The following is a 24,218-nucleotide window of genomic DNA, read 5'->3' as shown; positions in this document are numbered from 1 at the left end:
CACATTTCTTCACACAGGGTCGTGGGGTGAGACAGGGATGCAGCTTAAGCCCCACCCTCTTCAACATATATATCAACGAATTGGCGCGGGCACTAGAACAGTCTGCAGCACCCGGTCTCACCCTACTAGAATCCGAAGTCAAATGTCTACTGTTTGCTGATGATCTGGTGCTTCTGTCACCAACCAAGGAGGGCCTACAGCAGCACCTAGATCTTCTGCACAGATTCTGTCAGACCTGGGCCCTGACAGTAAATCTCAGTAAGACCAAAATAATGGTGTTCCAAAAAAGGTCCAGTCACCAGGACCACAAATTCCATCTAGACACCGTTGCCCTAGAGCACACAAAAAACTATACATACCTCGGCCTAAACATCAGCACCACAGGTAACTTCCACAAAGCTGTGAACGATCTGAGAGACAAGGCAAGAAGGGCCTTCTATGCCATCAAAAGGAACATACATTTCAACATACCAATTAGGATCTGGCTAAAAATACTTGAATCAGTCATAGAGCCCATTGCCCTTTATGGTTGTGAGGTCTGGGGTCCGCTCACCAACCAAGATTTCACAAAATGGGACAAACACCAAATTGAGACTCTGCATGCAGAATTCTGCAAAAATATCCTCCGTGTACAACGTCAATGATTCAGAGGACAACTGGGTGAACGTGTTGTGGTCAGATGAGACCAAAATGGAGTTCTTTGGCATCAACCCAACTTGCCGTGTTTGGAGGAGGAGGAATGCTGCCTATGACCCCAAGAAACCATCCCCACCGTCAAACATGGAGGTGGAAACATTATGCTTTGGGGGTGTTTTTCTGCTAAAGGGACAGGACAACTTCACCGCATCAAAGGGACAATGGACGGGGCCATGTACCGTCAAATCTTGGGTGAAAACCTCCTTCCCTCAGCCAGGGTATTGAAAATGGGTCGTGGATGGGTATTCCAGCATGACAATGACCGAAAACACACGGCCAAGGCAACAAAGGAGTGGCTCAAGAAGAAGCACATTAAGGTCCTGGAGTGGCCTAGCCAGTATCCAGACCTTAATCCCATAGAAAATCTGTGGAGGGAGCTGAAGGTTCGAGTTGCCAAACGTCAGCCTCAAAACCTTAATGACTTGAAGAAGATCTGCAAAGAGGAGTGGGACAAAATCCCTCCTGAGATGTGTGCAAACCTGGTGGCCAACTACAAGAAACGTCTGACCTCTGTGATTGCCAACAAGGGTTTTGCCACCAAGTACTAAGTCATGTTTTGCAGAGGGGTCAAATACTTATTTCCCTCATTAAAATGCAAATCAATTCATAACATTTTTGACATGCGTTTTTCTGGATTTTTTTGTTGATATTCTGTCTCTCACTGTTCAAATAAACCTACCATTAAAATTATAGACTGATCATTTCTTTGTCAGTGGGCAAACGTACAAAATCAGCAGGGGATCAAATACTTTTTTCCCTCACTGTATTTCCCTCAGATTACACAGATCCACAAAGAATTTGAAAACAAATCCAATTTTGATAAACTCCCATATCTACTGGGAGAAATTCCACAGTGTGCCATCACAGCAGCAAGATTTGTGACCTGTTGCCACAAGAAAAGGGCAACCAGTGAAGAACAAACACCATTGTAAATACAACCCATATTTATGCTTATTTATTTTAACTTGTGTGCTTTAACCATTTGTACATTGTTACAACACTGTATATATATAATATGACATTTGTAATGTCTTTATTGTTTTGAAACTTCTGTATGTGTAATGTTTACTGTTAATTTGTATTGTTTATTTCACTTTTGTATAATATCTACCTCACTTGCTTTGGCAATGTTAACACATGTTTCCCATGCCAATAAAGCCCCTTGAATTGAATTGAATTGAATTGAATAGATTAGATAGATAGATAGATAGATTAGATAGGGAGGATAGATAGATAGATTAGATAGATAGATTAGATAGGGAGAATAGATAGATAGATTAGATAGGGAGAATAGATAGGGAGAATAGATAGATAGATTCGATAGATAGATTAGATAGGGAGAATAGATAGATAGATTAGATAGATAGATTCGATAGATAGATTAGATAGATAGATTAGATAGGGAGATTAGATAGATAGATTAGATAGATAGATTCGATAGATAGATTAGATAGGGAGATTAGATAGATAGATTAGATAGATAGATTCAATAGATAGATTAGATAGGGAGATTAGATAGATAGATTAGATAGATAGATTAGATAGGGAGATTAGATAGATAGATTAGATAGATAGATTAGATAGATAGATTAGATAGATAGATTAGATAGGGAGATTAGATAGATAGATTAGATAGATAGATAGATTAGATAGATAGATTAGATAGATAGATTAGATAGGGAGAATAGATAGATAGATTCGATAGATAGATTAGATAGGGAGAATAGATAGATAGATTAGATAGATAGATTAGATAGGGAGATTAGATAGATAGATTAGATAGGGAGATTAGATAGATAGATAGATAGATTCGATAGATAGATTAGATAGGGAGATTAGATAGATAGATTAGATAGATAGATAGATTCGATAGATAGATTAGATAGGGAGATTAGATAGATAGATTCGATAGGGAGATTAGATAGATAGATTAGATAGGGAGATTAGATAGATAGATTAGATAGATAGATTAGATAGATAGATTAGATAGGGAGATTAGATAGATAGATTAGATAGATAGATTCGATAGATAGATTAGATAGATAGATTAGATAGATAGATTAGATAGGGAGATTAGATAGATAGATTAGATAGATAGATAGATTAGATAGATAGATTAGATAGATAGATTAGATAGGGAGATTAGATAGGAAGATTAGATAGATAGATAGATAGATAGATAGATAGATAGATAGATAGATAGATAGATAGATTAGATAGGGATATTAGATAGGGAGATTAGATAGATAGATAGATAGATAGATAGATAGATAGATAGATAGATAGATAGATAGATTAGATAGGGAGAATAGATAGGGAGATTAGATAGATAGATTAGATAGGGAGATTAGATAGATAGATTAGATAGATAGATTAGATAGGGATATTAGATAGGGAGATTAGATAGATAGATTAGATAGATAGATTAGATAGGGATAGATAGATAGATTAGATAGGGAGATTAGATAGATAGATTAGATAGATAGATAGATTAGATGGATTTTCATCATTTTGAAACATAGAAGTAGTGAGTCGTAAACAAAAGATGTGTTGTTCAAATATAAAAGGAAACTTTTAAATAGAAATCAGTTTGTAAATATGCCAATATATTTTCACCAACATATAGTATGTCAAGATCCAAACGCAAATGAGTCATCATTAACCAAAACAAATGATGATTAATAAAAAAATGCAAGGCGAGTTTTTTTCTGGTTACCACAGCACATTTTGCAAACATATTTCTTACTTTGCAAACACAACAGTGGTCAAATAGGCTTTTGTGAATGTGACAACATGTGGCTCCACAGATTACGTTTCTGACATGCATCTGACATGTTTGTGACATGTTTGTGACTCCTCTCCAATATTTGTGAGTTGGCTCGTATTGTTGTGAGTTGGCTCGTATTGTTGTGAGTTGGCTCATATATTTGTGAGTTGGCTCGTATATTTGTGAGTTGGCTCGTATATTTGTGAGTTGGCTCATATATTTGTTAGTTGGCTCGTATATTTGTGAGTTGGCTCGTATTGTTGTGAGTTGGCTCATATATTTGTTAGTTGGCTCGTATATTTGTGAGTTGGCTCATATATTTGTTAGTTGGCCCATATATTTGTAAGTTGGCTCATATATTTGTGAGTTGGCCCATATATTTGTGAGTTGGCTCATATATTTGTGAGTTGGCCCATATATTTGTGAGTTGGCTCATATATTTGTGAGTTGGCTCGTATATTTGTGAGTTGGCCCGTGTATTTGTGAGTTGGCTCGTATATTTGTGAGTTGGCTCATATATTTGTGAGTTGGCTCATATATTTGTGAGTTGGCCCATATATTTGTGAGTTGGCTCATATATTTGTGAGTTGGCTCATATATTTGTGAGTTGGCCCGTGTATTTGTGAGTTGGCTCGTATATTTGTGAGTTGGCCCATATATTTGTGAGTTGGCTCATATATTTGTGAGTTGGCCCATATATTTGTGAGTTGGCCCAAATATTTGTGAGTTGGCTCGTATATTTGTGAGTTGGCCCATATATTTTTGAGTTGGCTCGTAAATTTGTGAGTTGCGTTTTACAGATCAGTATGCAAATGTTAATCATGGCATCCATATTAGGACTTCCTCAGTTCTCATGTTCCCATTTAGGCTGAATTATTATGTATAAAAAAAAAAAATGACGTAATTAGTTTTAGGAATGCATGTGTTTGATCACCCGTATAAGATGTGTTAAATTTGTATGATATCCGACGATTGTTATGATAATATTCATTTACACAGTTTACAGAAAAGTACTTTTATTTTGAAGGATTCATGACTTCCTGATCTTGCTGGTTTCTATCAGTCGTTTTTAGACGAGTAGTTTGTTCTTTCTGCATGGGATTGATCATGGAGGAGTAAAACGATCCAGGGTGAGTTTCAAGTAAATTTGACTAACATAAAGTTTGGATTGACTGAACAAACTGTCCAATGAAACAAGATTAGCTGATGCTAGCTAGTTAGCATGGGCCTGCTAAGCTACTGTAATTTTGGCTAGCTAAACTAGCACAGCTAAGTTATCTTGCCTAGTTACAACAAGGTTGATATGAACGTTCAGTAAGTGTTAATCTTATTATTATTTTTCTCAGCCAGGGAGAATATGCTACCGTCATTGAGTCATGTTAACTAGCTAATGTTAGCTAAATAGCTACAAAGCCAAAACACCTAGCTAGCTAGCTAGCTCAAGTGCAGATAATTTATTTAGCTAGCTAGCTTGCTTGCTAATGCGTTGCTTGCTAGGGAGTACCAGAGATAATTTTTAAGCCTAGCTAGCTAGCCATTATGCTTACAAAACAGTTCAAATCTAACATTGGATGACGAATAAATTGCTTTCTTTATTTGACAACAAATAACTGTGAATTCTTGCAACAATAAACAATGTTAGCTGCTAGGCTAGCTACGATGATAGAAATGTTTGCATACATGAACATGTTGTTTTATAGTGAGATTATCATGTTTCTTTTCACAAGAGGCAAGATTTGGTGTAGATCTCCACCTGGAAGAAGTCATCTTCAGGAAGCCCGTCTTTGGACCCTCCTGGTAAGTAAAACACTACAATGTCACACACTTTCTAATATAGTCCTGAGTGTGTGTAGGTAGCTATGTGACCCCCAGGCCCTAATAGGAGACCAGGAGACAGGTAGGGAGTATATGAAAGGCCCTGTGGACATGTGTTTGGCAACAGTGCAGAAGGAGCGTCAGCAGGAGCGTCATCAGCAGGAGCGTCATCAGGAGGAGCGTCAACAGGAGCATCATCAGCAGGAGGAGCATCATCAGGAGGAGCGTCATCAGGAGGAGCGTCATCAGGAGGAGCGTCATCTGGAGGAGCGTCAACAGGAGGAGCATCATCAGGAGGAGCGTCATCAGGAGGAGCGTCATCAGGAGGAGCATCATCAGGAGGAGCATCATCAGGAGGAGCGTCATCAGGAGGAGCGTCATCAGGAGGAGCGTCATCTGGAGCGTCATCAGGAGGAGCATCATCAGAAGGAGCGTCATCAGCAGGAGCGTCATCAGAAGGAGCGTCATCAGCAGGAGCGTCATCAGCAGGAGCGTCATCAGGAGGATCATCATCAGGAGTGTCATTAGGAGGAGCGTCATCGGGAGCATCAGCAGGAGCGTCATCAGGAGCGTCATCAGGAGGAGCGTCATCAGGAGGATCATCATCAGGAGTGTCATTAGGAGGAGCGTCATCGGGAGCATCAGCAGGAGCGTCATCAGGAGCGTCATTAGGAGGAGCGTCATCTGGAGCATCAGCAGGAGGAGCGTCATCAGGAGGAGCGTCATCAGGAGCGTCATCAGGAGGAGCGTCAGCAGGAGCGTCAGCAGGAGGAGCGTCATCAGGAGCCTCAGCAGGAGCCTCAGCAGGAGCGTCATCAGGAGCTTCAGCGGGAGCGTCAGCAGGAGCATCATCAGGTGTATCAGCAGGAGGAGCGCCATCAGGAGCTTCAGCAGGAGCATCATCAGGAGCGTCAAGAAGAGCATCATCAGGAGCGTCATCAGGAGCATCATCAGGCGCGTCATGAGGAGCATCATCAGGAGCGTTAGCAGGAGCGTCATCAGGAGGAGCGTCATCAGGAGGAGCGTCATCAGAAGGAGCATCATCAGGAGCGTTAGCAGGAGCGTCATCAGCAGCAGGAGCGTCATCAGGAGCGTCATCAGGAGCATCATCAGGAGCATCAGCAGGAGCGTCATCAGGAGCGTCAGAAGGAGCGTCAGCAGGAACGTCAGAAGGAGCATCAGCAGGAGCGTCATCAGGAGCGTCATCAGGAGGAGCGTCATCAGGAGGATCATCAGGAGGAGCGTCATCAATAGCGTCATCAGGAGGGTGATCAGGAGGAGCGTCATCAGGAGGAGCGTCATCTGGAGCGTCATCAGGAGGATCATCAGGAGGAGCGTCATCAGGAGCATCAGCAGGAGCGTCATCAGGAGGAGCGTCATCAGGAGCATCATCAGGTGGAGCGTCATCAATAGCGTCATCAGGAGCGTCATCAGGAGGAGCGTCATCAGGAGGAGCGTCATCAGGAGGAGCGTCATCAGGAGGAGCGTCATCAGGAGGAGCGTCATCAGGAGGTGCGTCATCAGGAGGAGCGTCATCTGGAGGAGCGTCATCAGGAGGAGCATCATCAGAAGGAGCGTCATCAGCAGGAGCGTCATCAGAAGGAGCGTCATCAGCAGGAGCGTCATCAGCAGGAGCGTCATCAGGAGGATCATCATCAGGAGTGTCATTAGGAGGAGCGTCATCAGGAGCGTCATCAGGAGCGTCATCAGGAGGAGCGTCATCAGGAGCATCATCAGGAGGAGCGTCATCAATAGCGTCATCAGGAGGAGCGTCATCAATAGCGTCATCAGGAGGGTGATCAGGAGGAGCGTCATCAGGAGGAGCGTCATCTGGAGCGTCATCAGGAGCGTCATCAGGAGGAGCGTCATCAGGAGCGTCATCAGGAGGAGCGTCATCAGGAGCATCATCAGGAGGAGCGTCATCAATAGCGTCATCAGGAGGAGCGTCATCAGGAGCATCAGCAGGAGCGTCAGGAGAAGCGTCATCAGGAGGATCATCAATAGCTTCATCAATAGCTTCATCAGGAGCGTCATCAGGAGGAGCGTCATCAGGAGCGTCAGCAGGAGTGTCAGCAGGAGGAGCTTCATCAGGAGCGTCAGCAGGCGCGTCAGCAGGAGCGTCATCAGGAGGAGCGTCATCAGGAGCGTCAGCAGGAGCGTCAGCAGGAGGAGCTTCATCAGGAGCGTCAGCAGGCGCGTCAGCAGGAGCGTCATCAGGAGCCTCAGCAGGAGCGTCATCAGGAGCTTCAGCGGGAGCGTCAGCAGGAGCGTCATCAGGAGCATCAGCAGGAGCGTCATCAGGTGTATCAGCAGGAGGAGCGCCATCAGGAACTTCAGCAGGAGCGTCATCAGGAGCGTCATCAGGAGCAGGAACGTCAGAAGGAGCATCATCAGGAGCGTCAAGAAGAGTGTCGTCAGGAGCGTCATCAGGAGCGTCAGGAGGAGCGTCATCAGGAGCGTCAGGAGGAGCATCATCAGGAACGTCATCAGGAGGAGCGTCATCAGGAGGAGCGTCAGCAGGAGGAGCGTCAGCAGGAGGAGCATCATCAGAAGCGTCATCAGGAGGAGCGTCAGCAGGAGCGTCATCAGGAGCATCATCAGGAGCATCATCAGGAACGTCATCAGGAGGAGCGTCATCAGGAGGAGCATCATCAGGAACGTCATCAGGAGGAGCGTCAGCACGAGGAGCATCATCAGAAGCGTCATCAGGAGGAGCGTCAGCAGGAGCGTCATCAGGAGCATCATCAGGAGCATCATCGATAGCGTCATCAGGAGGAGTGTCAGCAGGAGCGTCATCAGGAGGAGCGTCATCAGGAGCGTCAGAAGGAGCGTCATCAGGAGGAGCGTCATCAGAAGGAGCGTCGTCAGGAGGAGCGTCAGCAGGAGCGTCATCAGGAGCGTCATCAGGAGCGTCATCAGGAGGAGCGTCATCAGGAGGAGCGTCAGCAGGAGCGTCATCAGGAGGAGCGTCATCAGGAGCGTCATCAGGAGGAGCGTCATCAGGAGGAGCGTCGTCAGGAGGAGCGTCATCAGGAGCATCAGCAGGAGCGTCATCAGGAGCGTCATCAGGAGGAGCGTCAGCAGGAGCGTTAGCAGGAGCGTCATCAGGAGGAGCGTCATCAGGAGCGTCATCAGGAGCATCAGCAGGAGCGTCATCAGGAGGAGCGTCAGCAGGAGCGTCATCAGGAGGAGCGTCATCAGGAGGAGCGTCGTCAGGAGGAGCGTCGTCAGGAGGAGCGTCAGCAGGAGCGTCAGCAGGAGCGTCAGCAGGAGCTCAGGAGGAGCGTCAGCAGGAGGAGCGTCAGCAGGAGGAGCGTCATCAGGAGCGTCATCAGGAGGAGCGTCAGCAGGAGGACCGTCATCAGGAGCGTCATCAGGAGCATCATCAGGAGCGTCATCAGAAGGAGCGTCAGCAGGAGGACCGTCATCAGGAGCGTCATCAGGAGCGTCATCAGGAGGAGCGTCAGCAGGAGCGTCATCAGGAGGAGCGTCATCAGGAGGAGCGTCATCAGGAGCGTCGTCATCAGGAGCGTCATCAGGAGCGTCATCAGGAGGAGCGTCATCAGGAGCGTCATCAGGAGGAGCGTCATCAGGAGCGTCATCAGGAGGAGCGTCAGCAGGAGCGTCAGCAGGAGCGTCAGCAGGAGGAGCGTCAGCAGGAGGAGCGTCATCAGGAGCGTCATCAGGAGGAGCGTCAGCAGGAGGACCGTCATCAGGAGCGTCATCAGGAGCATCATCAGGAGCGTCATCAGAAGGAGCGTCAGCAGGAGGACCGTCATCAGGAGCGTCATCAGGAGCGTCATCAGGAGGAGCGTCAGCAGGAGCGTCATCATCAGGAGCGTCATCAGGAGGAGCGTCATCAGGAGCGTCTTCAGGAGGACCGTCATCAGGAGCGTCATCAGGAGCGTCATCAGGAGGAGCGTCATCAGGAGCGTCATCAGGAGGAGCGTCATCAGGAGCGTCAGCAGGAGCGTCATCAGGAGGAGCGTCATCAGGAGGAGCGTCATCAGGAGGAGCGTCATCAGGAGGAGCGTCATCAGGAGGAGCGTCATCAGGAGGAGCGTCATCAGGAGCGTCATCAGGAGGAGCGTCATCAGGAGCGTCAGCAGGAGCGTCATCAGGAGGAGCGTCATCAGGAGGAGCGTCATCAGGAGCGTCATCAGGAGGACCGTCATCAGGAGCGTCATCAGGAGCGTCATCAGGAGGAGCGTCATCAGGAGCGTCATCAGGAGGAGCGTCATCAGGAGCGTCATCAGGAGGAGCGTCAGCAGGAGCGTCAGCAGGAGCGTCATCAGGAGGAGCGTCAGCAGGAGGAGCGTCATCAGGAGCGTCATCAGGAGGAGCGTCAGCAGGAGGACCGTCATCAGGAGCGTCATCAGGAGCATCATCAGGAGCGTCATCAGAAGGAGCGTCAGCAGGAGGACCGTCATCAGGAGCGTCATCAGGAGCGTCATCAGGAGGAGCGTCAGCAGGAGCGTCATCAGGAGGAGCGTCATCAGGAGGAGCGTCATCAGGAGCGTCATCAGGAGGACCGTCATCAGGAGCGTCATCAGGAGGAGCGTCATCAGGAGCGTCATCAGGAGGAGCGTCATCAGGAGCGTCAGCAGGAGCGTCATCAGGAGGAGCGTCATCAGGAGGAGCGTCATCAGGAGGAGCGTCATCAGGAGGAGCGTCATCAGGAGGAGCGTCATCAGGAGGAGCGTCAGCAGGAGCGTCATCAGGAGGAGCGTCATCAGGAGGAGCGTCATCAGGAGCGTCATCAGGAGGACCGTCATCAGGAGCGTCATCAGGAGCGTCATCAGGAGGAGCGTCATCAGGAGCGTCATCAGGAGGAGCGTCATCAGGAGCGTCATCAGGAGGAGCGTCAGCAGGAGCGTCAGCAGGAGCGTCATCAGGAGGAGCGTCAGCAGGAGGAGCGTCAGCAGGAGGAGCGTCATCAGGAGCGTCATCAGGAGGAGCGTCAGCAGGAGGACCGTCATCAGGAGCGTCATCAGGAGCATCATCAGGAGCGTCATCAGAAGGAGCGTCAGCAGGAGGACCGTCATCAGGAGCGTCATCAGGAGCGTCATCAGGAGGAGCGTCAGCAGGAGCGTCATCAGGAGGAGCGTCATCAGGAGGAGCGTCATCAGGAGCGTCATCAGGAGGACCGTCATCAGGAGCGTCATCAGGAGCGTCATCAGGAGGAGCGTCATCAGGAGCGTCATCAGGAGGAGCGTCATCAGGAGCGTCAGCAGGAGCGTCATCAGGAGGAGCGTCATCAGGAGGAGCGTCATCAGGAGGAGCGTCATCAGGAGGAGCGTCATCAGGAGGAGCGTCATCAGGAGGAGCGTCATCAGGAGCGTCATCAGGAGGAGCGTCATCAGGAGCGTCAGCAGGAGCGTCATCAGGAGGAGCGTCATCAGGAGGAGCGTCATCAGGAGCGTCATCAGGAGCGTCAGCGTGATAATAGGTGGAGTCCACCAGTAGTTTTAGCGAGGACATCATCTGAGAAGATGCTGAACGCTGAACTGGCTTTCAATACCAAGACTGAAGCCTACATGGAGGCCAGGCAACTCTGTTAGCCTGTCCAACAAACCTCTGTCTGTCTCTGTCTCTGTATATATCAATCTCTGTATCTGTTATTCAGACTTGACAGTGAAATATGCCTACGTGTCCTGCAGATATTTTATGTCACTCCCCTATGACAGATGTCTGTCACTGTGTTCCTCCTATAGCCAGTGTCCCCTGTCACTGTGTTCCTCCTATAGCCAGTGTCCCCTGTCACTGTGTTCCTCCTATTGCCAGTGTCCCCTGTCACTGTGTTCCTCCTATGGCCAGTGTCCCCTGTCACTGTGTTCCTCCTATAGCCAGTGTCCCCTGTCACTGTGTTCCTCCTATAGCCAGTGTCCCCTGTCACTGTATTCCTCCTATAGCCAGTGTCCCCTGTCACTGTGTTCCTCCTATAGCCAGTGTCCCCTGTCACTGTATCCCTCCTATGGCCAGTGTCCCCTGTCACTGTGTTCCTCCTATAGCCAGTGTCCTCTGTCATAGCTGATCATTGAGTTTTATATGTGTCTCTGTCGAACAGACAGATGATCCGGTCACCAACATCTGCCAGGCAGCAGATAAGCAGCTATTCACTCTGGTGAAGTGGGCCAAGAGGATTCCCCATTTCTCAGCGCTGCCCCTGGACTACCATCCTACTACGACCAGGTACAGAACATCTCACACACCTTAACACACACACACATTATACCACTTGCATATATACATACACATGCACACATACAGTAACCCCACGTACACAACACTCCAAAAGCATTCTCTACCGAGGGATAGGATTCTACGAAGAACTATTTTCATGTCAATAACACTTTTTGGAAAATGAGGGTTCTTTACAAGACAAATGGTTCTACCTAAAACCCTTTTTCATCCTAAAAACTGTTTTTGGAAGATGATTCTTGATGATTCTTTGGAAGGCCAGAATGTTCTAAATAGGTTCTAAATTGAACCATTCTGATTCTGAATCAGATTTTTATTGTATTTTCTGTTCTTTCTTTTATATAGTGCCTTGAATATTAGTGCTTACAACAGTGTTTAAACTTTAACCCTCTAGAGTTAAAAAATATAGGTGTGAGAATGTTTTAAAACTTCTTATGGCTGGGATCCCGTTAACGGGATCGTTATGACAACAGCCAGTGAAAGTGCAGGGCGCCAAATTCAAAACAACAGAAATCTCATAATTAAAATTCCTCAGACATACAAGTATTTTACACCATTTTAAAGATAAACTTGTTGTTAATTCCACCACAGTGTCCGATTTCAAAAAGGCTTTACGACGAAAGCACACCATCTGATTATGTTAGGTCAGTACCTAGTCACAGACAAACACAGCCATTTTTCCAGCCAAAGAGAGGAGTCACAAAAAGCAGAAATAGAGATAAGATTAATCACTAACCTTTGATGATCTTCATCTGATGACACTCATAGGACTTCATGTTACACAATACATGTATGTTTTGTTCGATAAAGTTCATATTTATATCCAAAAATCTTAGTTTACATTTTACAGTTTACAGAAATACTCATAATAAACATTGATAAAAGATACAAGTGTTATGCATGGAACTTTAGATAAACTTCTCCTTAATGCAACGGCTGTGTCAGATTTAAAAAACACTTTACGGAAAAAGCACACCATGCTATAATCTGAGTACAGCGCTCAGTGCCCAAACAAGCCATGAAGATATCCGCCATGTTGTGGAGTCAACAGATGTCAGAATGGCATTATAAATATTCACTTACCTTTGATGATCTTCATCAGAATGCACTCCCAGGAATCCCAGTTCCACAATAAATATTTGATTTGTTCGATAAAGTCCATAATTTATGTCCAAATACCTCCTTTTTGTTAGCGCGTTCAGTACACAATCCAAACTCACGACGCACGGGCAAGTCCATGCGAAAGTTCAGTCGAAAATTCATATTACAGTTCAAACGAAGTATAGAATCAATCTTTAGGATGTTTTTAACATAAATCTTCAATAATGTTCCAACCGGAGAATTCCTTTGTCTGTAGAAATGCGATGAAACGCAGGTCTAACTCTCAAGTGAACGCGTGTGGTCAGCTCATGGCACTCTGCCAGACCCATAACTCAAAGAGCCCTCATTCCCCCCTCCTTCACAGTAGAAGCATCAACCAAGGTTCTAAAGACTGTTGACATCTAGTGGAAGCCTTAGGAAGTGCAATATGACCAATATCCCACTGTATATTCGATAGGCGATGAGTTGAAAAACTACAAACCTCAGATTTCCCATTTCCTGGTTGGATTTTTTCTCAGGTTTTTGCCTGCCATATGAGTTCTGTTATACTCACAGACATCATTCAAACAGTTTTAGAAACTTCAGAGTGTTTTCTATCCAAATCAACTAATAATATGCATATATTAGCAACTGGACCTCAGTAGCAGGCAGTTTACTCTGGGCACTTGTTCATCCAAGCTACTCAATACTGCCCCCAGCCATAAGACGTTTTAAACTGTACCTGTATGAGAATATTTGTACCCAGCAAATTGTTACCTAGTGTTGATTTTTCATTGTAATATTTCAGTGTAACAAAGAGGTAAATTAACACTCGTTGGTGGTGTAAATGAACCCCAGTGTTGGGGTGTGTCATTTTTACTCGGTGTAGAGTAAAACACTCAAAACTACACCCATCATTGTCATATTTCCCAGCTCTATAGCAGGTTGATTTTCTTAATTGTTTCAATATCTGTGTTTTTGCATGTACATTGATTGATTGATCAGATGCTACATTAGATCTAGGGGCTGTAGGTAGCCTAGTGGTTAATAAGGATCCAACCCTTTTTTTTTTAATTTTCTCCTAAAATGACATACCCAAATCTATCTGCCTGTAGCTCAGGACCTGAAGCAAGGATATGCATATTCTTGATACCATTTGAAAGGAAACACTTTGAAGTTTGTGGAAATGTTAAATCAATGTAGGTGAATATAACACATTAGATCTGGTAAAAGATAATACAAAGAAAAAAACATGCATTCCTTTGTATTTTCTTTGTACCGTCATCTTTGAAATGCAAGAGAAAGGCCGTAATGTATTATTCCAGCCCAGGCGCAATTTAGATTTTGGCCAATAGATGGCAGCAGTGTATGTGCAAAGTTTTAAACTGATCCAATGAACCATTGCATTTCTGTTGAAACTTTTGTATCAAGACTGCCCAAATGTGCCAAATTGGTTCATTAATACATTTTCAAGTTCATAACTGTGCACTCTCCTCAAACAATAGCATGGTATTCTTTCACTGTAATAGCTACTGTAAATTGGACAGTGCAGTTAGATTAACAAGAATTTAAGCTTTCTACCCATATCAGATATGTCTATGTCCTTGGAAATGTTTTTGTTACTTACAACCTCATGCTAATCACATTAGCCTACCTTAGCTCAACCGTCCTGCGGTGGGGACACCGATCCTGTAGAGGTTTTAATTCAACGTTTTAAAGTAAGGGGTGCGGGGTAGGGTTGTTATACTGCTCTAATCACCATACTGTAGGGACGGCCAACTACAACCAGTTCCTGATGTTGATTAGTAGGATCAGGAGGAGGGTTGGCCCTGCTGTAAATCAATCTGCCATAACACTAGTTTGACAGGTGCTTACACGGGTTGGGACTTGGAGAAGACTACATGGGTTGGGACTTGGAGAAGACTACATGGGTTGGGACTTGGAGAAGACTACACAGGTTTGGGTTGGGACTTGGAGAAGACTACACAGGTTTGGGTTTGGACTTGGAGAAGACTACACGGGTTGGGACTTGGAGAAGACTACACGGGTTGGGACTTGGAGAAGACTACACGGGTTGGGACTTGGAGAAGACTACACGGGTTTGGGTTGGGACTTGGAGAAGACTACACGGGTTGGGACTTGGAGAAGACTACATGGGTTGGGACTTGGAGAAGACTACACGGGTTGGGACTTGGAGAAGTCTACACGGGTTGGGACTTGGAGAAGACTACACGGGTTGGGACTTGGAGAAGACTACACGGGTTGGGACTTGGAGAAGACTACACGGGTTGGGACTTGGAGAAGACTACACAGGTTGGGACTTGGAGAAGACTACACGGGTTGGGACTTGGAGAAGACTACACGGGTTGGGACTTGGAGAAGGTTACACGGGTTGGGACTTGGAGAAGACTACACGGGTTGGGACTTGGAGAAGACTACACGGGTTGGGACTTGGGGAAGATTACACGAGTTGGGACTTGGAGAAGACTACACAGGTTGGGGTTGGGACTTGGAGAAGACTACACGGGTTGGGACTTGGAGAAGACTACACGGGTTGGGACTTGGAGAAGACTACATGGGTTGGGACTTGGAGAAGGTTACACGGGTTGGGACTTGGAGAAGACTACACGGGTTGGGACTTGGAGAAGACTACACGGGTTGGGACTTGGAGAAGACTACATGGGTTGGGACTTGGAGAAGACTACACGGGTTGGGACTTGGAGAAGACTACACGGGTTGGGACTTGGAGAAGACTACACGGGTTGGGACTTGGAGAAGACTACACGGGTTGGGACTTGGGGAAGACTACACGAGTTGGGGTTGGGACTTGGAGAAGACTACACGGGTTGGGGTTGGGACTTGGAGAAGACTACACGGGTTGGGACTTGGAGAAGACTACACGGGTTGGGACTTGGAGAAGACTACACGAGTTGGGACTTGGTGAAGACTACACGGGTTGGGACTTGGAGAAGACTACACGGGTTGGGACTTGGAGAAGACTACACGAGTTGGGGTTGGGACTTGGAGAAGACTACACGGGTTGGGACTTGGAGAAGACTACACGAGTTGGGGTTGGGACTTGGAGAAGACTACACGGGTTGGGGTTGGGACTTGGAGAAGACTACACGGGTTGGGACTTGGGGAAGACTACACGGGTTGGGACTTGGAGAAGACTACACGGGTTGGGACTTGGAGAAGACTACACGGGTTGGGACTTGGAGAAGACTACACGGGTTGGGACTTGGAGAAGACTACACGGGTTGGGACTTGGTGAAGACTACACAGGTTGGGACATGGAGAAGACTACAGTTATTTAGGACTCATGAGACAATCGCACCATCTTTGCATTATCACTTGCAGATTGTGTTTATTTTAGTCTTTAATCTGTATTATGCAGCTATTGAACTCAATTTCATTGTTCTCCTAAAATGTTTTACTTGTTTCCAACAGCTTTGTTAGATATTTGATATGACTTTGGCTTCATATGAATGTGACAGAGATGAGTTTTCCTTCCTGTTATTATAACATGTTTTCATGACTGTTCCTGTGCTTTTTGAAGACTGTACAGGATTCATATTAGCATTTTGAAATCTTTCATTTACATTTCTGATGTCGGTAACTCGTATAAAGCCAATATCAAGCCAGCTATGACTTCATTGGAGGTGTGAGCATACAGCTACCAGATTCTAAATGGTTGGTAAAGCCATTGGATCCCTCACATTGTACTGCCAGACAAAATGGCATCGAACAATTTACAACTGAGATGCCGATGCCCAACAACGGATCATTTTTATCGCGACTCTGAGGAATCAGCCCTCAAGCACAGAACCAGACTCGGTACCGGGGTCAAATTCAAAATCAGACGCGCAATCAATATAGCCGCTTCTATAGTCGCTGCTGCTGCTACTATTATAAGTAGGTAGGTAAATAAGCCTTAAACATAAATAAAAAGTTAGACTGATCCAGAACGGCCCGTAGGGGCAGGAGCTCATCTCCTAGTGTGTAGTGTGAGGCATGTACAAGGACACCGTCTGGACAGGACACTAGTCTGTCGACCCGGCCAAGGCTTTCCACTCTGTCAATCACCACGTTCTTATCGGCAGACTCAACAGCCTTGGTTTCTCAAATGACTGCCTCGTCTTGTTCACCAACTACTTCTCAGACAGAGTTCAGTGTGTCAAATCGGAGGGCCTATTGTCCAGACCTGTGGCAGTCTCTATGGGGGTGCCACAGGGTTAAATTCTTGGGCCGACTCTCTTCTCTGTATACATCAATGATGTCGCTCTTGCTGCTGGTGATTCTCTGATCCACCTCCACGCAGATGACACCATTCTGTAATCATCTGGCCCTTCTTTGGACACTGTGTTAACTTCACTAGGGTAGGGGGCAGCATTCGGAATTTTGAATGAAAAGCATGCACAAATTAAACTGCCTGCTTCTCGGGCCCAGAAGATATGATATGCATATAACTGGTAGATTTGGATAGAAAACACTCTAACGTTTCCAAAACTGTTAAAATTGTGTCGGTGAGTATAACAGAACTGATTTGGCAGGCGAAAACCTGAGAAAAATCTTTTTGGGGTTTTGTAGTTTTAATGGATCGTATGATGACTTCTGTTTGTCCATAACTATGTATGTTATTGTACTACTTTCTGATCCAGACGCTTGTGTTGGATTTTATTTTCTTTCAACCAGGGGAGAGGGTGCAAAAGGGGAACATAGGCCTTCAGAGAGAGTTGGGAGAAGTCCACTGAGTAAACATTGTCACCAAATAAAACCAGTGGCAGTTCATATGCTGGGCCCATATTCATAAAGTCTCAGAGTAGGTGATCTAGGATCAGGTCATAAAGAGTCTCAGAGAAGGAGTGGTGATCTAGGATCAGGTCATAAAGAGTCTCAGTAGGAGTGGTGATCTGGGATCAGGTCATAAAGTCTCAGAGTAGGTGATCTAGGATCAGGTCATAAAGAGTCTCAGAGAAGGAGTGGTGATCTGGGATCAGGTCATAAAGAGTCTCAGTAGGAGTGTTGATCTAGGATCAGGTCATAAAGAGTCTCAGTAGGAGTGGTGATCTAGGATCAGGTCATAAAGAGTCTCAGTAGGAGTGGTGTTCTAGGATCAGGTCATAAAGAGTCTCAGTAGGAGTGTTGATCTGGGATCAGGTCATAAAGAGTCTCTCAGTAGGAGTGGTGTTCTAGGATCAGGTCATAAAGAGTCTCTCAGTAGGAGTGGTGATCTAGGATCAGGTCATAAAGAGTCTCAGTAGGAGTGGTGATCTAGGATCAGGTCATAAAGAGTCTCAGTAGGAGTGGTGATCTAGGATCAGGTCATAAAGAGTCTCTCAGTAGGAGTGGTGATCTGGGATCAGGTCATAAAGAGTCTCTCAGTAGGAGTGGTGATCTAGGATCAGGTCATAAAGAGTCTCTCAGTAGGAGTGTTGATCTGGGATCAGGTCATAAAGAGTCTCTCAGTAGGAGTGGTGATCTAGGATCAGGTCATAAAGAGTCTCTCAGTAGGAGTGGTGATCTAGGATCAGGTCATAAAGAGTCTCTCAGTAGGAGTGGTGATCTAGGATCAGGTCATAAAGAGTCTCTCAGTAGGAGTGGTGATCTAGGATCAGGTCATAAAGAGTCTCAGTAGGAGTGTTGATCTAGGATCAGGTCATAAAGAGTCTCAGTAGGAGTGGTGATCTAGGATCAGGTCATAAAGAGTCTCAGTAGGAGTGGTGATCTAGGATCAGGTCATAAAGAGTCTCTCAGTAGGAGTGGTGATCTGGGATCAGGTCATAAAGAGTCTCTCAGTAGGAGTGGTGATCTAGGATCAGGTCATAAAGAGTCTCTCAGTAGGAGTGTTGATCTGGGATCAGGTCATAAAGAGTCTCTCAGTAGGAGTGGTGATCTAGGATCAGGTCATAAAGAGTCTCTCAGTAGGAGTGGTGATCTAGGATCAGGTCATAAAGAGTCTCTCAGTAGGAGTGGTGATCTAGGATCAGGTCATAAAGAGTCTCTCAGTAGGAGTGGTGATCTAGGATCAGGTCATAAAGAGTCTCAGTAGGAGTGTTGATCTGGGATCAGGTCATAAAGAGTCTCAGTAGGAGTGGTGATCTAGGATCAGGTCATAAAGAGTCTCAGTAGGAGTGGTGTTCTAGGATCAGGTCATAAAGAGTCTCAGTAGGAGTGTTGATCTGGGATCAGGTCATAAAGAGTCTCTCAGTAGGAGTGGTGTTCTAGGATCAGGTCATAAAGAGTCTCTCAGTAGGAGTGGTGATCTAGGATCAGGTCATAAAGAGTCTCAGTAGGAGTGGTGATCTAGGATCAGGTCATAAAGAGTCTCAGTAGGAGTGGTGATCTAGGATCAGGTCATAAGGAGTCTCTCAGTAGGAGTGGTGATCTGGGATCAGGTCATAAAGAGTCTCTCAGTAGGAGTGGTGATCTAGGATCAGGTCATAAAGAGTCTCTCAGTAGGAGTGTTGATCTGGGATCAGGTCATAAAGAGTCTCTCAGTAGGAGTGGTGATCTAGGATCAGGTCATAAAGAGTCTCTCAGTAGGAGTGGTGATCTAGGATCAGGTCATAAAGAGTCTCTCAGTAGGAGTGGTGATCTAGGATCAGGTCATAAAGAGTCTCTCAGTAGGAGTGGTGATCTAGGATCAGGTCATAAAGAGTCTCTCAGTAGGAGTGGTGATCTAGGATCAGGTCATAAAGAGTCTCAGTAGGAGTGGTGATCTAGGATCAGGTTATAAAGAGTCTCAGTAGGAGTGGTGATCTAGGATCAGGTCATAAAGAGTCTCAGTAGGAGTGGTGTTCTAGGATCAGGTCATAAAGAGTCTCTCAGTAGGAGTGGTGATCTAGGATCAGGTCATAAAGAGTCTCTCAGTAGGAGTGGTGATCTGGGATCAGGTCATAAAGAGTCTCTCAGTAGGAGTGGTGATCTAGGATCAGGTCATAAAGAGTCTCTCAGTAGGAGTGGTGATCTAGGATCAGGTCATAAAGAGTCTCTCAGTAGGAGTGTTGATCTGGGATCAGGTCATAAAGAGTCTCTCAGTAGGAGTGGTGATCTAGGATCAGGTCATAAAGAGTCTCTCAGTAGGAGTGGTGATCTAGGATCAGGTCATAAAGAGTCTCTCAGTAGGAGTGGTGATCTAGGATCAGGTCATAAAGAGTCTCAGTAGGAGTGGTGATCTAGGATCAGGTTATAAAGAGTCTCAGAGTAGGTGATCTAGGATCAGGTCATAAAGAGTCTCAGTAGGAGTGGTGATCTAGGATCAGGTTATAAAGAGTCTCAGAGTAGGTGATCTAGGATCAGGTCATAAAGTCTCATAGGAGTGTTGATCTAGGATCAGGTCCGACCTGTTTGTAATTTCCTAAATGTGGAGATTTAGGCTTCAAGACAAACCCCAGCCAGCTGATTTCCCATCATTTAACAGGACAATACGATTGAAGCCTTGTTGTACCAGGTAAGTAGACTGAGAACACGTTCTCATTTACATCTGGATGCCGTATTGTACATCTTTAAAGCGCCACTCACAAATATAATGCAAGTCACAAACATGTCAGATGCATGTCAAAAACGTAATCTGTGGAGCCACATGTTGTCACATTCACAAAAGCCTATTTGACCACTGTTGTGTTTGCAAAGTAAGAAATATGTTTGTAAAATGTGCTGTGGTAACCAGAAAAAAACACGCCTTGCATTTTTTTATTAATCATCATTTGTTTTGGTTAATGATGACTCATTTGCATTTGGATCTTGACATACTATATGTTGGTGAAAATATATTGGCATATTTACAAACTGATTTCTATTTAAAAGTTTCGTTCTATATTTGCACAACACATCTTTTGTTTACGATTCACTACTTATATATAATCTTTTTCTTTACAGAAATCGATCTGGATATTAGTGGCTCTGAGCGGTCTCTGGTTAGATGGATGGATGGAGGGGAGAAGGAGCAGAGGGAAGGAGAGCTATGGCCCCATTAAGGAGGGAGAGAGCTACGGCCCCATTAAGGAGGGAGAGAGCTACGGCCCCATTAAGGAGGGAGAGCTACGGCCCCATTAAGGAGGGAGAGAGCTACGGCCCCATTAAGGAGGGAGAGAGCTACGGCCCCATTAAGGAGGGAGTGCTACGGCCCCATTAAGGGGGGAGAGCTACGGCCCCATTAAGGAGGGAGTGCTACGGCCCCATTAAGGGGGGAGAGCTACGGCCCCATTAAGGAGGGAGAGCTACGGCCCCATTAAGGAGGGACAGAGCTACGGCCCCATTAAGGAGGGAGAGCTACGGCCCCATTAAGGGGGGAGAGCTACGGCCCCATTAAGGAGGGAGAGAGCTACGGCCCCATTAAGGAGGGAGAGAGCTACGGCCCCATTAAGGAGGGAGTGCTACGGCCCCATTAAGGGGGGAGAGCTACGGCCCCATTAAGGAGGGAGAGCTACGGCCCCATTAAGGAGGGAGAGAGCTACGGCCCCATTAAGGAGGGAGAGCTACGGCCCCATTAAGGAGGGACAGAGCTACGGCCCCATTAAGGAGGGAGAGCTACGGCCCCATTAAGGGGGGAGAGCTACGGCCCCATTAAGGAGGGAGAGAGCTACGGCCCCATTAAGGAGGGAGAGCTACGGCCCCATTAAGGAGGGAGAGCTACGGCCCCATTAAGGAGGGAGAGCTACGGCCCCATTAAGGAGAGAGAGCTACGGCCCCATTAAGGAGGGAGAGCTACGGCCCCATTAAGGAGGGAGAGCTACGGCCCCATTAAGGAGGGAGAGCTACGGCCCCATTAAGGAGAGAGAGCTACGGCCCCATTAAGGAGGGAGAGCTACGGCCCCATTAAGGAGGGAGAGCTACGGCCCCATTAAGGAGAAGGAGCTACGGCCCCATTAAGGAGGGAGAGCTACGGCCCCATTAAGGAGGGAGAGCTACGGCCCCATTAAGGAGGGAGAGCTACGGCCCCATTAAGGAGGGAGAGCTACGGCCCGATTAAGGAGGGAGAGCTACGGCCACATTAAGGAGGGAGAGCTACGGCCCCATTAAGGAGGGAGAGCTACGGCCCCATTAAGGAGGGAGAGCTACGGCCCCATTAAGGAGGGAGAGCTACGGCCCCATTAAGGAGGGAGAGCTACGGCCCCATTAAGGAGAGAGAGCTACGGCCCCATTAAGGAGGGAGAGAGCTACGGCCCCATTAAGGAGGGAGAGCTACGGCCCCATTGGGGAGGGAGAGCTACGGCCCCATTAAGGAGGGAGAGCTACGGCCCCATTAAGGAGGGAGAGCTACGGCCCCATTAAGGACGGAGAGAGCTACGGCCCCATTAAGGAGGGAGAGCTACGGCCCCATTAAGGAGGGAGAGAGCTACGGCCCCATTAAGGAGGGAGAGCTACGACCCCATTAAGGAGGGAGAGCTACGGCCCCATTAAGGAGGGAGAGCTACGGCCCCATTAAGGAGGGAGAGAGCTACGGCCCCATTAAGGAGGGAGAGCTACGGCCCCATTAGGGAGGGAGAGCTACGGCCCCATTAAGGAGGGAGAGCTACGGCCCCATTGGGGAGGGAGAGCTACGGCCCCATTAAGGACGGAGAGAGCTACGGCCCCATTAAGGAGGGAGAGCTACGGCCCCATTAAGGAGGGAGAGCTACGGCCCCATTAAGGAGGGAGAGCTACGGCCCCATTAAGGAGAGAGAGCTACGGCCCCATTAAGGAGGGAGAGAGCTACGGCCCCATTAAGGAGGGAGTGCTACGGCCCCATTAAGGAGGGAGAGCTACGGCCCCATTAAGGAGGGAGAGAGCTACGGCCCCATTAAGGAGAGAGAGCTACGGCCCCATTAAGGAGGGAGAGCTACGGCCCCATTAAGGAGGGAGAGAGCTACGGCCCCATTAAGGAGGGAGAGCTACGGCCCCATTAAGGAGGGAGAGAGCTACGGCCCCATTAAGGAGGGAGAGCTACGGCCCCATTAAGGAGGGAGAGCTACGGCCCCATTAAGGAGGGAGAGCTACGGCCCCATTAGGGAGGGAGAGCTACGGCCCCATTAAGGAGAGAGAGCTACGGCCCCATTAAGGTAGGGAGTGCTACGGCCCCATTAAGGAGGGAGAGCTACGGCCCCATTAAGGAGAGAGAGCTACGGCCCCATTAAGGAGGGAGAGCTACGGCCCCATTGGGGAGGGAGAGCTACGGCCCCATTAAGGAGGGAGAGCTACGGCCCCATTAAGGAGAGAGAGCTACGGCCCCATTAAGGAGGGAGAGCTACGGCCCCATTAAGGAGGGAGAGAGCTACGGCCCCATTAAGGAGAGAGAGCTACGGCCCCATTGGGGAGGGAGAGCTACGGCCCCATTAAGGAGGGAGAGCTACGGCCCCATTAAGGAGGGAGAGCTACGGCCCCATTAAGGAGGGAGAGCTACGGCCCCATTAGGGAGAGAGAGCTGTGTGGCCTCTGGTACCAAGTGGTTTGCCGATACTGCTTGTTGAGCGTTTCACAAGGCCAATAGTTCTATTGATCTCTGGCTGCTGCCCTGACAGGTTCTCTGCTTTATTTACACTGAAGAGGGGGGAGGAGGGCAGGGAGTGTGGGGAGGTGAGGTGGAAGAGGGGGAGGAGGGAGAGGAAGGTAGCGGGGGAGGAGAGCTATATCAGGGAGAGGGGGAGGAGAGGAGGGTGAGGTGGAGGGGGAGAGGGTGGAGGCGAGCTATCAGGGAGAGGTGGGGGAGGAGAGGGGTGAGAGGTGGAGGAGGAGAGCTATCAGGGAGAGGGGGAGGAGAGGGGTGAGAGGTGGAGGAGAGCTATCAGGGAGAGGGGGAGGAGAGGGGTGAGAGGTGGAGGAGGAGAGCTATCAGGGAGAGGGGGAGGAGAGGGGTGAGAGGTGGAGGAGGAGAGGGGTGAGAGGTGGAGGAGAGCTATCAGGGAGAGGGGGAGGAGGGGTGAGAGGTGGAAGAGAGCTATCAGGGAGAGGGGGAGGAGAGGGGGAGAGGTGGAGGAGGAGAGGGGGTGGTGAGAGGTAGAGGAGAGCTATCAGGGAGAGGTGTAGGAGGAGAGGGGGAGAGGTGGAGGAGGAGAGGGGTGAGAGGTGGAAGATTAGAGCTATCAGGGAAGGATCAGCAGGACAGTACACAGCAGGACAGTAGGACAGTACACAGCAGGACAGTACACAGCAGGACAGTACACAGCAGGACAGTAGGACAGTACACAGCAGGACAGTACACAGCAGGACAGTACACAGCAGGACAGTAGGACAGTACACAGCAGGACAGTACACAGCAGGACAGTACACAGCAGGACAGTACACAGCAGGACAGTAGGACAGTACACAGCAGGACAGTACACAGCAGGACAGTACACAGCAGGACAGTACACAGCAGGACAGTACACAGCAGGACAGTACACAGCAGGACAGTACACAGCAGGACAGTACACAGCAGGACAGCAGGACAGTACACAGCAGGACAGTACACAGCAGGACAGTACACAGCAGGACAGTACACAGCAGGACAGTACACAGCAGGACAGTACACAGCAGGACAGTACACAGCAGGACAGTACACAGCAGGACAGTAATTGTAGTGTGTACAGTACTCTATATATTTTGACATATTGAGAACTTTGGTCTAATTCCCTGAGATCTGGATCTTCTCTGGAAAATCATTATTTTAGTATTTTTGGGGTTTACTGCCAGGGCCCAG

General features: G+C 47.6%; 1 protein-coding gene across 1 annotated transcript in view; it reads left to right on the top strand.

Moving 5' to 3' along the window:
- Positions 1-24,218, top strand: part of LOC139577358 (transducin-like enhancer protein 4) — a 78,692-nt gene that overhangs the window by 2,570 nt on the left and 51,904 nt on the right. The gene's annotated exons all lie outside the window — the stretch shown is intronic.

Source organism: Salvelinus alpinus, chromosome 5 (assembly GCF_045679555.1).
Source record: "Salvelinus alpinus chromosome 5, SLU_Salpinus.1, whole genome shotgun sequence".
NCBI lineage: Eukaryota > Metazoa > Chordata > Actinopteri > Salmoniformes > Salmonidae > Salvelinus > Salvelinus alpinus.
This window is presented reverse-complemented; position numbering and strand designations above follow the sequence as displayed.